Source organism: Diceros bicornis, chromosome 13 (assembly GCF_020826845.1).
Source record: "Diceros bicornis minor isolate mBicDic1 chromosome 13, mDicBic1.mat.cur, whole genome shotgun sequence".
Taxonomy (NCBI): domain Eukaryota; kingdom Metazoa; phylum Chordata; class Mammalia; order Perissodactyla; family Rhinocerotidae; genus Diceros; species Diceros bicornis.
In genome coordinates this window covers 32,012,919-32,024,929 of record NC_080752.1, presented here as the reverse complement: position 1 = coordinate 32,024,929, position 12,011 = coordinate 32,012,919, and the positions used below count along the sequence as shown (strand labels likewise).

At 41.4% G+C, this 12,011-nt stretch overlaps 1 protein-coding gene across 8 annotated transcripts in view; it reads right to left on the bottom strand.

Annotated features, from left to right (window-relative positions):
- Window positions 1-12,011, bottom strand: part of PRDM2 (PR/SET domain 2) — a 119,288-nt gene that overhangs the window by 48,385 nt on the left and 58,892 nt on the right. The window contains exon 6 of one of the 8 annotated variants that reach the window (XR_009221858.1): window positions 906-964. The exons of the other annotated variants lie outside the window; for them this stretch is intronic. The gene's annotated coding sequence lies outside the window, so the exon portion shown is untranslated. The remainder of the gene's footprint in view (window positions 1-905; window positions 965-12,011) is intronic. 8 annotated transcript variants of the gene reach the window in all.

Genomic DNA, 12,011 nt, shown 5'->3' with positions numbered 1-12,011 from the left:
ATTTGTAGAGGGATCATTCTCTGTTATGGGGCTTTTCAATGTGTCAGAGGACGCTTAGCAGCATCTCTGACCTCCACCCACTAGATGCCAGTGGCAGCCCCCTTCTAGCTGTGACAAGCAAAAGTCTCCAGACATGGCCAAATGTTCCCAAGAGGAGGGAGTGTCTCCCTAGGTTAAGAATGACGGGGCGAAACCAACATAACATGGGTCACTACAGACATAAGGGACTCTGAAGTCTATATATCTATTAAACATTTAAAAAGTATCTGAATAACACTAATAAACCAATTCTAAAAACTAAGGAATGGAACAATTAAATGTACCTCCAAAGTACCTTTGGTGAACACCAACACACTTAGTCTATGACGGAAATGAGTCTATCATGAATCTAAATATCATTCATTCATGGAACTGAGACTATCTGATACATGAAATGATTTTCTCAATCTTAATCAGAACCATCTAACACCCGAGTTATTTCCCATTGGGACCGCAGACTAGAGGTGAAGGGGCTATTGAAATCACCTATTTTGAGGGAAAAGGAAGGCCAGGGCCCCAGGGGGATGAATCAGTCTACACAGAACAGAAATTAGGAGCCGGGCGTCCTGACTCACACTTAGATATGCTTGGTGTCACTCACAAGGCCAGATACTGCCCTACCAGCTGGTGGAACCTGCTACACTTCCTTAAATCAGTAACTTTTTTTCCTGATACTTGGTTTCTGTTCTATTTATAATCAAATTAAAAGAAAAAACAAAAACAAGCCTATAATCAAAAACAACCTATAATCATTTTTACAAGGGGGTGAGGGGACTTGGTGGTTTCTCTCTATGCGGCAGGAGGCACCTCAAGCACGGGTCCGGCAGAGCCCACTGGGAGCCTGGTAAGCACACATGTGCACTTACCATCAGGTTCCTGAAGGGTCCTACATAGAGGCTATTGCCAGCTGCGTGCTCCACTTGGTCTAAACAAGAAAGATACAGGAATGAAACACAAGGAAAGTGAAATGGAAACAACGACAAAGAACATAATGAAGGACAGGACTAAACTGTATGTATAAAAGGAAAAGAAATACACAGAGTTATGAAGAAAATAGAATGAAACAGAAGGAAAATAGCAGTTACCTACTGTATCAAGGTTCTCACACACACACACAAGTTAGTCTTTAAGTGTGTTCTTAGTTGCTGACAGGACCAGTGCAGTATACTTACTCTCCGGCCTGTGCCAGGCCTGTGTTGTAAAATTGATGCTGTCACCACTGCGTACCATTTCTGCTAGAAGACCGAAAGTCCCAATCCATGCCTCTCACTTTACAGAGACATCCAAGGACTGGAGACACGCAGCCATCTGCCCGAGGTCACACAACTAAATTAGCTCTAGAGCTAGAATTAAAACCCGAGGAGGATGATGCTAAAATTGTTCTTTCTACTACATTTATTTCTTAAGACCAATAATGGCACAATAAGAATATCTTATTCTTTACAAAGCACTTTATATCCATTTTTTCACTTGGTTTCAAAGGCAAATGAAAGAAAAGTGGTATAAAGACTTCCACTGCATTTATAGAAAAGGAGTAACAATCAAATTAGATAAAGATTTTTTTCCATTTCAATTTTATCTTATGCCAGAAACAAGTATCGCTCAATAGCACAGAACCCCAATCTGAGCAAATATGAGTCACCATTAAATAATACCAATAAAACTGGATGTTCTAGTGAAATAGCCTCCATATAGAGAATCTGACAGCCATAATGACTACTTTTTAAACACGATGTGGAGCATTATACTGCAAGTGTCTGGGATGCAAGTGGCAAAACCAAAATTGCCTAAAGCATCACATGAATAATTTACCCTAGGTCTGGACTGTGTTCTACTGTTCTAATAAACTGGACAAACTAGAAAATTCTAGAGAATGATGTTTCACTTAAAAATGTTCAGGCATCAGAGAGAATGCAAAATTCTAGAAGGCTTGCTCAAGTTACATTAAAAATTCATCACAACAGTGAAGGCTCATGCATTTGGTGATTTAAATGAATTAAATTTAGAACCATATGTACAAAGTGCGCTGCCTCCTCACTGGGGAGATACCCAACTCTGGAGTATAAAATTAGAATTCAGCATCAGTGCAGAGAAGCCGGTCTACCAATCTCTGTTTGGAGGGCTCACCATCTCCCTCAGATACACAGCTGACTCCAAACCAGGTGAGGCCCCACCTGTGAGAGTTTCACAATCGTACCACAAAAGGTCATCGAGGACATAAGCTGCCCTGAACGGGATCCGTAATCAACTCCCCAAAAGGTAGGTTGTGCCTGCTGCCCCAGTTCCTCACCCCACATTCAGTCCTTCATCCCTACAACTGAACTTTCACCTCTCCACTCTGCTGGAACTCCACCTTCCACGGTTACCACTGATCTCACAACTGCAAAACCCAAAATTTCTTCAGGCTTTACGTGCCCCAAGTTTCTCCTTTGCATTTGACAGTTTGATGGTCTTATATTCTTAAAATTCCTCTCCCCAGCCTTATGACACTACCATCCAGGATCTCCTCCTTTCGTGACCATTCTTTTGCAAAATATTCCTCTTCTTCCTGCCCCTAAATGAGAGGGTCCCTCCAGGAAATCTGAAGATTGGAAGCATGCTTTCATATGAGGTTAAAGAAAGGCTTCGACAAAGGTACAGATCTTAGAGAACAGAATAGACATGGAATAATGGAATTAATGGGCTACATTAAAAAGTAAGAGAGAAGAACCCTAAGATCTAGAAAGGGAGCCTTAAAGATGGTCTTAGTCTGCTTCCCAAACACACTCTGATCTTTACCTCATTATATATGAATTGCCTAAAATCTCACAGCAAGTTTGTAGCACAACTGGGGCTTTTATTCCCACCCAATTCACTACTCCAACCACTGTGTTCCAGCAGCCTTGTCAGGGAGTGACACTTTCTGGGGTCTAATTGCACCCTTAAAAAAGAGAATTCACAGTGCCATCTGCATTTCAGGTAAGTTTGAGAAATTCATCATTAATATATAAAGTCAGTATCCATCTTTTTTTTTTTTTTTTTTGGTGAGGAGATCAGCCCTGAGCTAACATCCGCCAATCCTCTTTTTTTGCTGAGGAAGACGGCCCTGGGCTAACATCTGTGCCTATCTTCCTCCACTTTATATGGGACGCCGCCACAGCATGGCTTACCAAGCAGTGCGTCGGTGCGCGCCCGGGATCCGAACCAGCGAACCCCGGGCCGCCGCAGCGGAGCGCGCGCACTTAACCGCTTGCGCCACCGGGCCAGCCCCTCAGTATCCATCTTTTTGAATCTTGAAAAGGCAAGGGTGTGATTTTCAGGACAGCAGGCCAGTGTGGCCCTGACATCAGCACTCAGGACGTCCGGTTTAGAGGTAAGTCCGAGTTCTAAAAGCAAGATGAAAAGCTTAACTGGGGAAAAAGCATAAAGTTCACGTGAAATGACTTCTTTACTAAGATTTTTTAAAAAGCCCACAAGCCCACAACAGATCAGGTAGTAAGGAAGGGGAATCTGGAGAAGAGCAAAGTTCTCAGCTAAAGAACGACCACAATGATGTCACACGTGAGCTGGTAAAGGGTGGTCAGCGTTAGACCTCAGCACTGTTTTACATCTGCTGGTGGTTTAACGTTCTGCAGTTGGTGTGATGAGTAGAGAGGAGAGAAGCTGGAAACTGATATATAAAACTAAGTTTTCCTCAAGGAATTAATGGTCCATTTCAATATCCTTAATGTGTGCTTAAAAAAAGAAGATAATGACTTGGGTACCATGGAATCATGAGAAGTCATGAGAAAACAACTGGGAACCTGGGCAGCAGGACTGATGAAAGAACAGCGCCCCGGAAAGTGTGACCAGAGAGGCTTCCACAGAGGTCAACAGTGTGACCCCCAAGGGATGTGCTTACCAGATGATTAGAAGTGGCCGTCACAAAGGAGGGATCAGTGAGGAAACAAGCCACTCAGGGCCCAGCCCCATCAGTCCACAGTGTTTGAAGGAGACAAGTCTGAAGGCGTAAGATGCTGCACCAGTTGGTTTTCATGTAAGTAATATGTTATACATTTTCCTTAGATTTCTTTTACAGTTAAAATAACTTTGAAATGTACCTGATAGTAAAAAATTCTGTTAAGCTCCTTGGGCATAATTTCAAATCTTTTTCTGTAAACTCACCAAGAGCGGTACGTAATCCTGGTGGCAAATTATACAAATAAAACCTCTCTGGTTTTAAGTTGCTCGTGGTATTAAAACAGGACTCTAGGCTTTGCTTCCAACAGAAACAATGGAAAAGTTCTGGATCTTTCAGTGTTGCAGATCACAGTATAAATTCCTGGAATGCCTGTGTCCCGCCAGGGGGTGCACAGCCTTTGCCGCTGTGGAGACTCCGGCTCCCCAACTCTTCCAAATGTCAGGCTGATGGGAGACAGCAAAGATCACATCTGAAGGGAGCTTTTACTTTCTCTAAAAAAGGCTTTTAGTGGCTTTGACTGGATAATTCCAAGTACGAGAAAGGGCTCCCCAAATAAACTTTAATAAATTCAAATTAAGAAAGCATTACATTTCCTTATACTCTTTGGAACCTCAAAGTCTTGTGGCATGAATAAAATGATTTTAGAGACTAATTAAATATCTCTGAAACTTAAGCTGCCAGCCTGTTCTACTTTATAATTATTTTAATCTCTAGGGTTCTTCTCATGGATTTTCAGTAGCTTTTATTTTACAGGGAAAAAATATATGTATCTAAAGTCTGAAAACCTTACATATAAAAAGTGAATTGGCAACCACAAAGTGAAGAACCTAATTCAAGTTCAGGTGTCAGTCCCCTGTGGCCAAACAAACCAGGACTGGGAGCTATGCAGAGAAGTGGTATGGTATAAGAGCCTGGCAACCACCCAAAACAGAGGGGACGGCCACACCCTCGAGACTTGGTTATTCTCAGCTAAAAGGAAGTCTTTTTTTTTCCTCTCAAAGCGCATGATAAATTTTACAATACTATACCCTGATGAATTAACTATAAAATTTAAAATATTTTCTGGAAGTAAAATCTAGATATAAATCTGAGTCAAGACACAACTGCAACACTGAAAATTCATTCTCTACATTTGTTTACAGAAATGCTCACAGGAGCAATGGTCAAGCCATATCACTAATTAATAAGACCAGCCTACAATGTGTCCACAGACGTGAACCGAAAGGCGAGACAGTACGATGTGGGCAAGTGGCTCCCAGTAATTACTGATGAGGGTATGATAGCTGTCTCCCTATCTGTCTGCATTTTCTAATCTTTCTAGATGAACATTTGGTTACATTATGCAAAAAATAAAGGAGTAATTTTTTTAAAAAAAGCAACACCTACAAAAGCAAAATTAATGAGACCACTGAAAATGTTTCCATTGGGTGAGATTAACAAGCAATTAACAAGCAATTTTATAACAGTACAATTTGGAAAAGGCCTCAATTTTCCACTTTGCCTGCACAGCAAAAAGTACTGCTGAAGTATTTCTCTGTTTTCTATCTCCTACCTGTACACCCACAACATAAGTGTCCAGAAAAAAGTACTATCCCCAGAAATACCAAATCCACAACACACACACAGTTATAAAGATTTAAAAAGGATTTAAACTATTAGTAACAGACATTATTAAACAGCCAAAACTGCTTACACATTCATATTACCACTGCTAACCTTTTGGTGTATATCCTTCCACTCTTTTTCCTATGCCTCACATTACTTCAAACAAAAATTAATTGGTCTCCTCCATTTGAACAGCCACACACCTCCTATTCTGTCTTGTTTCACTGTAGTTGGTTATTATACCCAACATTATTTAAATAAAAAATCTATTTCAAACCATCATGTTAAGTGTTTCCCAGATATAAGCTGAGGGTCAATGTTTTGGCAGTTGGACTGTGGTAATCGAGTATTGTTCACTAGCTTTTATTTTGCTTCTACTAAAATGCAAAAACTAGGCAATGGCATTTGAATATGCCACATCTTGGTACAGGTTTAAGAAAGTCGTTTATAAAGACAAGAGAATTTACAGAATATTAAACTACCTAATCACTTGGACCTACCATGAAATGGGACACTTTTATTCCAGTATAATTTTTAAAACGCTTCAACACTATTGCTAAATGATGTCATTCCCTTCTGCCCAAGACCTCTTCCAGACCCTTCCATGCCTGCAGACATGCCCCTCTCGGAGCGCAAAACTGACAAATCGCTGCCCCACGGGAGAAGAGCTTGGACCTCTCGAGGTGTATACATGCACAGGGGCAGGCACCAGCAGACCCGCTCTGACAAACTCAGAACTGCCAAGGCTGTCTTTCAGATTCAAGAAGCAGAGAAGGAACTAAAATGTGTTATCCCCATAAAGTTATTATTTTTTAAATCACACATTACATTTAAATTCAATTCCGGATTTTTTTCTTATAGATCTCCACCTAAAAACAAAATGCTACTAGCCTATTTAACAACACATCTCATTCTCAGATATACTAGCCTATATCAGACTACCATTCAAACTTAGCCCAAGCTCATTACTCTTGCTAGATTATAACATTTTTTCCTTTACGTACTTTGTAAAGTTTCTGGAATAATGGTGAAGTAGAAGTATTTTGACAATTTTTCTCGGGTGTTTATTATGTACAAGGCACTTTGTTAAGAGTTACAGAGAATACACATACATTACTACAAAGATGTCTGCCCCAGAGGAATTTAAAATTGAAGTTATATGTCTAATTTTGTGAAAAGCAAGCCCCTTTGCAGAAAGGCCCTACTAATGTCAACAAGAAGCAAATTTTGAGTGGGAAAAAATGTTCCAAAGAGTCTGTATTTCATTAAAAATAAGGAGGAGGGAAGGAAAGGAAGGAGGGAGGAAGAAAGAATAGGGAAGGACAGGACAGGGAGGTGGGGAGAGGGAGGGAGAGAGATGAGCAGCGGGGTGTAAACAGCCATCCAGCCAGGTAAAGAAAGGACGCTCAGAGAATGGGCTGACCAAGCAGCTGAAATCTGTGACCCTCCTTAGGAGCACAGCCATGGGCCTCCAGCTTTGCTAACAGGCTGCAGAACCAGCACTGAGATGGCAGCCTTTTAGAAACACTCAATCTTACTCGGTGCTGGTCGCCCAGGATTATCCTACATCGTCCAGAGCTGATGCTGCTTCTCTCTTTTACCAGTACAGGTAAAATAATGACCCTAGGGAAGAAAGAAGCCTGGGGGGAAGCTCACAAAGCACTAGCATTTGACACACAGCTGCCTCCTAGGGCAGTGCCCATGCTGGGAGAAAGGGTCTGCTTCTCAATCCAGCCACTCATTCCACCTGCTCCCAAATCGTTCCTGTGTCCTCAAGGTCACACATGTTCCCTGCAAAGAGCTGACCCCAACTAAAGTGAGACACTGGACTGCGCTCTCCTCGCCTTCCCCGTGTCAGGGCAGCACTCAGAATAAAACAGGTCCTCAAAGGACAGAAGCCACACGCTGAAATTCACGAAACTGAACTATATTGCGCAGCCTTGGGCCATGATTTGATTAATGAGAAATAATCCTGTTCAGGGCAGATGGGAACTAACTACAATACATGCTGGCAATAACTACCTGATACTGTCGTTGGGCCTGACACAGACTCAATAAATGGAATCAATTGTAAAGATTATCCACAGTAGATTCTCCTAAACAAATTACAGAAACTCCACGCCTACAAGTCTAAATTGTCAGCATATGTTCCTTCTTATGAGGACAATGACATTCTGCTTCCACTAACAATTCCAAATTCATCCATTTGTTTTGTTCGCTTGTTCTACACTGATTCACACGATTCCACTCTGATACCATTACGGAAATGTACAAGTCCAGCGAGGACAGAAGTTTACCAGGAGAAGAGGGAAGGCTGTCAAACACTCACTAACATTTCCATCAATATACATTAATGCTCTAACAGCAGAAGTTGTGAGTATATTTCATTTTTTAAGTCTGTAACCTACTGATTTTATTGCTTCTGTCTCTGCTTAATTTTTTTTTTTGGTGAGGAAGATCAGCCCTGAGCTAACATCCACGCCAATCCTCCTCTTTTCTTTTTGCTGAGGAAGACTGGCCCTGGGCTAACATCGTCCCCACCTTCCTCCACTTTATATGGGACACCACCACGGCACGGCTCGACAAGCAGTGTGCCAGTGCGCGCCCGGGGTTCCAAGCTCTGGGCCGCCAGAGCGGAGCACGCGCACTCAACCACTACGCCACAGGGCCAGACTGGCCGTGTCTCTGCTTAATTTTTAAAATTAAACATACTAGTTCACTTTAGCTGTTCCCAATCTTTTCAGGAAGAAACCTTAGACCCCTCTGAAAATCAGAGAATACCTCTTCCCTCCCCAGATAGTCACAAATAGACATAAACACAACATTTGGAGGCTCAGAGTCAAGTTGTGAGTTCCTGTAAATGTGCATTATCAACAGGAGTGCTCTGTGTGATCCCTGAAAAAGAACCCCGCCTCCTCAGACTGCTCGATAAACATGCTGCACAGATAATCAGGACATTTGTTTCCTTAGAATGGATATGGTCAACTTAATTAGTCACTTCTCCTAAGAAAACAGCTCTTTCACCCTTTCGTTTTTTCCTGATTTCACATCAAGATGTAAGAGGACAGCGGCCAGCCCAGTGGCGCAAGCGGTTAAGTGAGTGCGCTCCGCTGCAGCAGCCAGGGGTTCGCTGGTTCGGATCCCGGGCGCGCACCGTCACACTGCTTGGCAAGCCATGCTGTGGCGGCGTCCCATATAAAGTGGAGGAAGATGGGCACGGATGTTAGCCCAGGGCTGGTCTTCCTCAGCAAAAAAAGAGGAGGACTGGCAGATGTTAGGTCAGGGCTGATCTTCCTCACCAAAAAAGAAAAAAAAAAAAAAAGATGTAAGATGACATTTCCTAATCTGTCATATATAGCACTGAAATTGCTCCCACACAGTTACTTTCAAGGCTCTCTGATCATTTAATATCTAAGAAAAATGCATCCAAAACATCACCCACATAAAATTTAGTTAGAACAGTCCAATAGAGTCATGAGTGGTCTGGACCACATCAAGGTAAGACAGAAGAACAGAAAGACAACAGTTAACCCTTCACTTGAGCAGCAAGCAGACAGTGAACCTCGTTTACGTCTGCCCAGGCCCATGCAACAAATCAATGCCAAGCATTGTCTAACCCATCAACCCAGTAACCACAGATGTCCTAGTTCAGGTAACCAGTGAAATAAGACAGCTTTTAAGAGACACCAGTCTCTAGCACCTGGGCAATTCTCTAGTATCCTGATGTCCATCTAGCTGCAGATCCAAAGAAGCTCTTTACTCTCAGCAAATTTGCAATCTACTTAACTCACTCCATGTCACCAAAGGAAAATACACAGATTTTAAAAGGACATGTTAGAAGATGCTGAAACTGTTTTTTCTTTTTTTTTTTTTTAAGTTCAGAAGTGTCATGATAAGCGAAAGGACAGGCAGAGTCCCCACGGAGCTAATTTTGCTGGTGCCCAGCAACGACAATGGAAAGGACCAAGGTTGGCATGCCACGCGTGTTCCTATGAGGCTCTCACTTAATGCTCACAGCAACCTACAAGGTAGGTCATATCCCCATCTTACAGACGGGTACACTGAATGAAGATCAAAACACAGAGAGTAACCCATGCAAAGTCACACTGCTATTAACTGCTGGGGCTGGGATTTGAATCTGGCCTCGTAATTCCAAGGCTATGTTCTAACATGCCACAATCAAGTCCTCATATTGTACATCTCCCAGCACTCAAAAATATAGCTGGGTCAGCAATATTGCCCTTCTTGCCTCCACCCAACGCACACACACACAATTTCAGTCTCATTTTAAACAAGTTTATCCATTTGCAAAGTACTGATCAAGGTGTACTTAACACAGAAGTAATAGTGAAGCCCAAGCAATACACTCCCACCCCACTAAAAAAACTTTAGATCGTTTTTGGGTTTTTTTAAAGTGCTTTAGCACAGAAATTGAAGTTGGGGGTGGGAGGATTACAACAATCATTCATTATGGAAACAAAGCTTACCAATTCCATGTCCTTTCTGACAACTGTCCATGCAATTTAGAGGACCCTGTCTGTCTAAAACTGAAGAGAGTCAGAAATAGTTCAACATCACTTTTTCCTGATTTAATATTTTCTACACTCTACTGCAACCATGAATTTAATTTACCTTGGCATACAGACAGCAATTTACATTATTTTCTATCCTGAATTCCTGAATTCACCATTTTGATGGAATCAAAACTGCAAATAGATATTAAGCTTAACACTTAAATTTGATCTTCTTATCAAATATTCCTATGATCACACCTAGCAAGGAAAAGATACTTCCTGTGATAATATAGCTAGCAGCTAATAAAACTCCTAAAAACAAGCAAATTTGAAATCTTAAGACCTTGTTCAAAATCCCAACCAAGAGTGAGATTACTGATAGTTATTTCTGTTTATTATTTGTTTTGGATGCCAGTGAGAGGGAAACTGTGTTAACGCTACAAAAACTACAATCCATAATAGGTAAATAGACAAGGAGACTATTCCATGTGTAAAAGATCAAAACTGCAACTAACCAACACCGCGCTGCCTGCAGCATGAACCTGTTAGAAATGAACGTGACAGGTCTCCACTGACGCCAACATTACCATGTGCTCAGCGAAGGTACCAAGGCAAGAGGCAGAGGGCAGTGAAGCCCTCATTCCTCAGAGGGACCTCAACGTTCTACTTACAGCCAGCAGTCACTTTATTCCACAGAGAAACAGATTCTGATCATCTCATACGTTACAGCCAACAGAACCAGAAAGGCATGTTCTACACCTCAAACTGGCAAGAAAATAAAAACTGAACCAAAGAGGCCAAACAGCAGAAAGAACAACAAAAGGCACAGAAGTTGCACTGGTGCCCACTTGAAACTGCACTGCAATTTCAAACATTGCACATAATTCAGTTTGGGGGTTCTAAACACTGGTGAACAAACCAGTCTGCCTTCATTTTTGTGGCATGTGGTGTCTCAGGAAACCTACAAAAGACTGCACCAAGAGGAGGATGATAAGTACAAGGAGAAAAGATTGTTTACCACCGTGGCTTACAGAGAAATACAGGGGGAGGGGTATTTTAACCTAAGTAACACTCACTGCTTTTCTTTTTAACCAAAGCAAAGATAATCTTCCTCAACTATACATAGCTGGTAACATATAGCTAATTCATTAAGGTTGAAATTAGGTTTTGGTCATTCAGACACTGATTAAACTAGTAACATATAAAAGTGAAAGTTCTGAAGGTATCAAATTAGCTAGGATTGTAGATGTCATAAACTTATTTTAGACAACGGTATTTTTATATACCACACACAAAAAATATCCTTATTTTATGGTTAGAATAAATCTCTTGCCTCTGAAACTACTCAAATATTCTCTGTATACTAAAAATAAATATATTAACTAACATGGAACATTTACAATAACTATACCACATTTACCAGATTATTAAAACTTCCATCAAAAAATCTTTTTAAATTTCAGGGTCATGACCACAAAAATGGGGAGAGGGAATAGTTACAACAAATGCTCCAGAACGCTGAGAATTTTCTAGTCTCTTACTCAGAATCCCTCAGGACTTTTTCTTCCTAATATACGCACTAAGTTTTAGCCTTTTAAACAAACTTACCGCCTCCTACTTTTCAGAGAAAAGGGTAGAACAGAAAGGAAAACTGCCCTAGACTAAGCAGCGGTCCGTCTAGCTGACCATACACGCATCTGAGGCGTGGGGGTGGGCTCGCTACATCTTTAAGGAACACGGGGAAAAAGCACCCTCAGTAAAAGTTTCAGGGAGAACCCGCCAGATTACATTTTGTTACACGTGAAAGTTTTTAAGATTTTATAAACAAACACATATTCTAAAGACTCTATCGTGAGATCAATACCATTGAGAAACCAACCCCCGGCCCTCATGAGGAAAACCCAAGAGTGCTC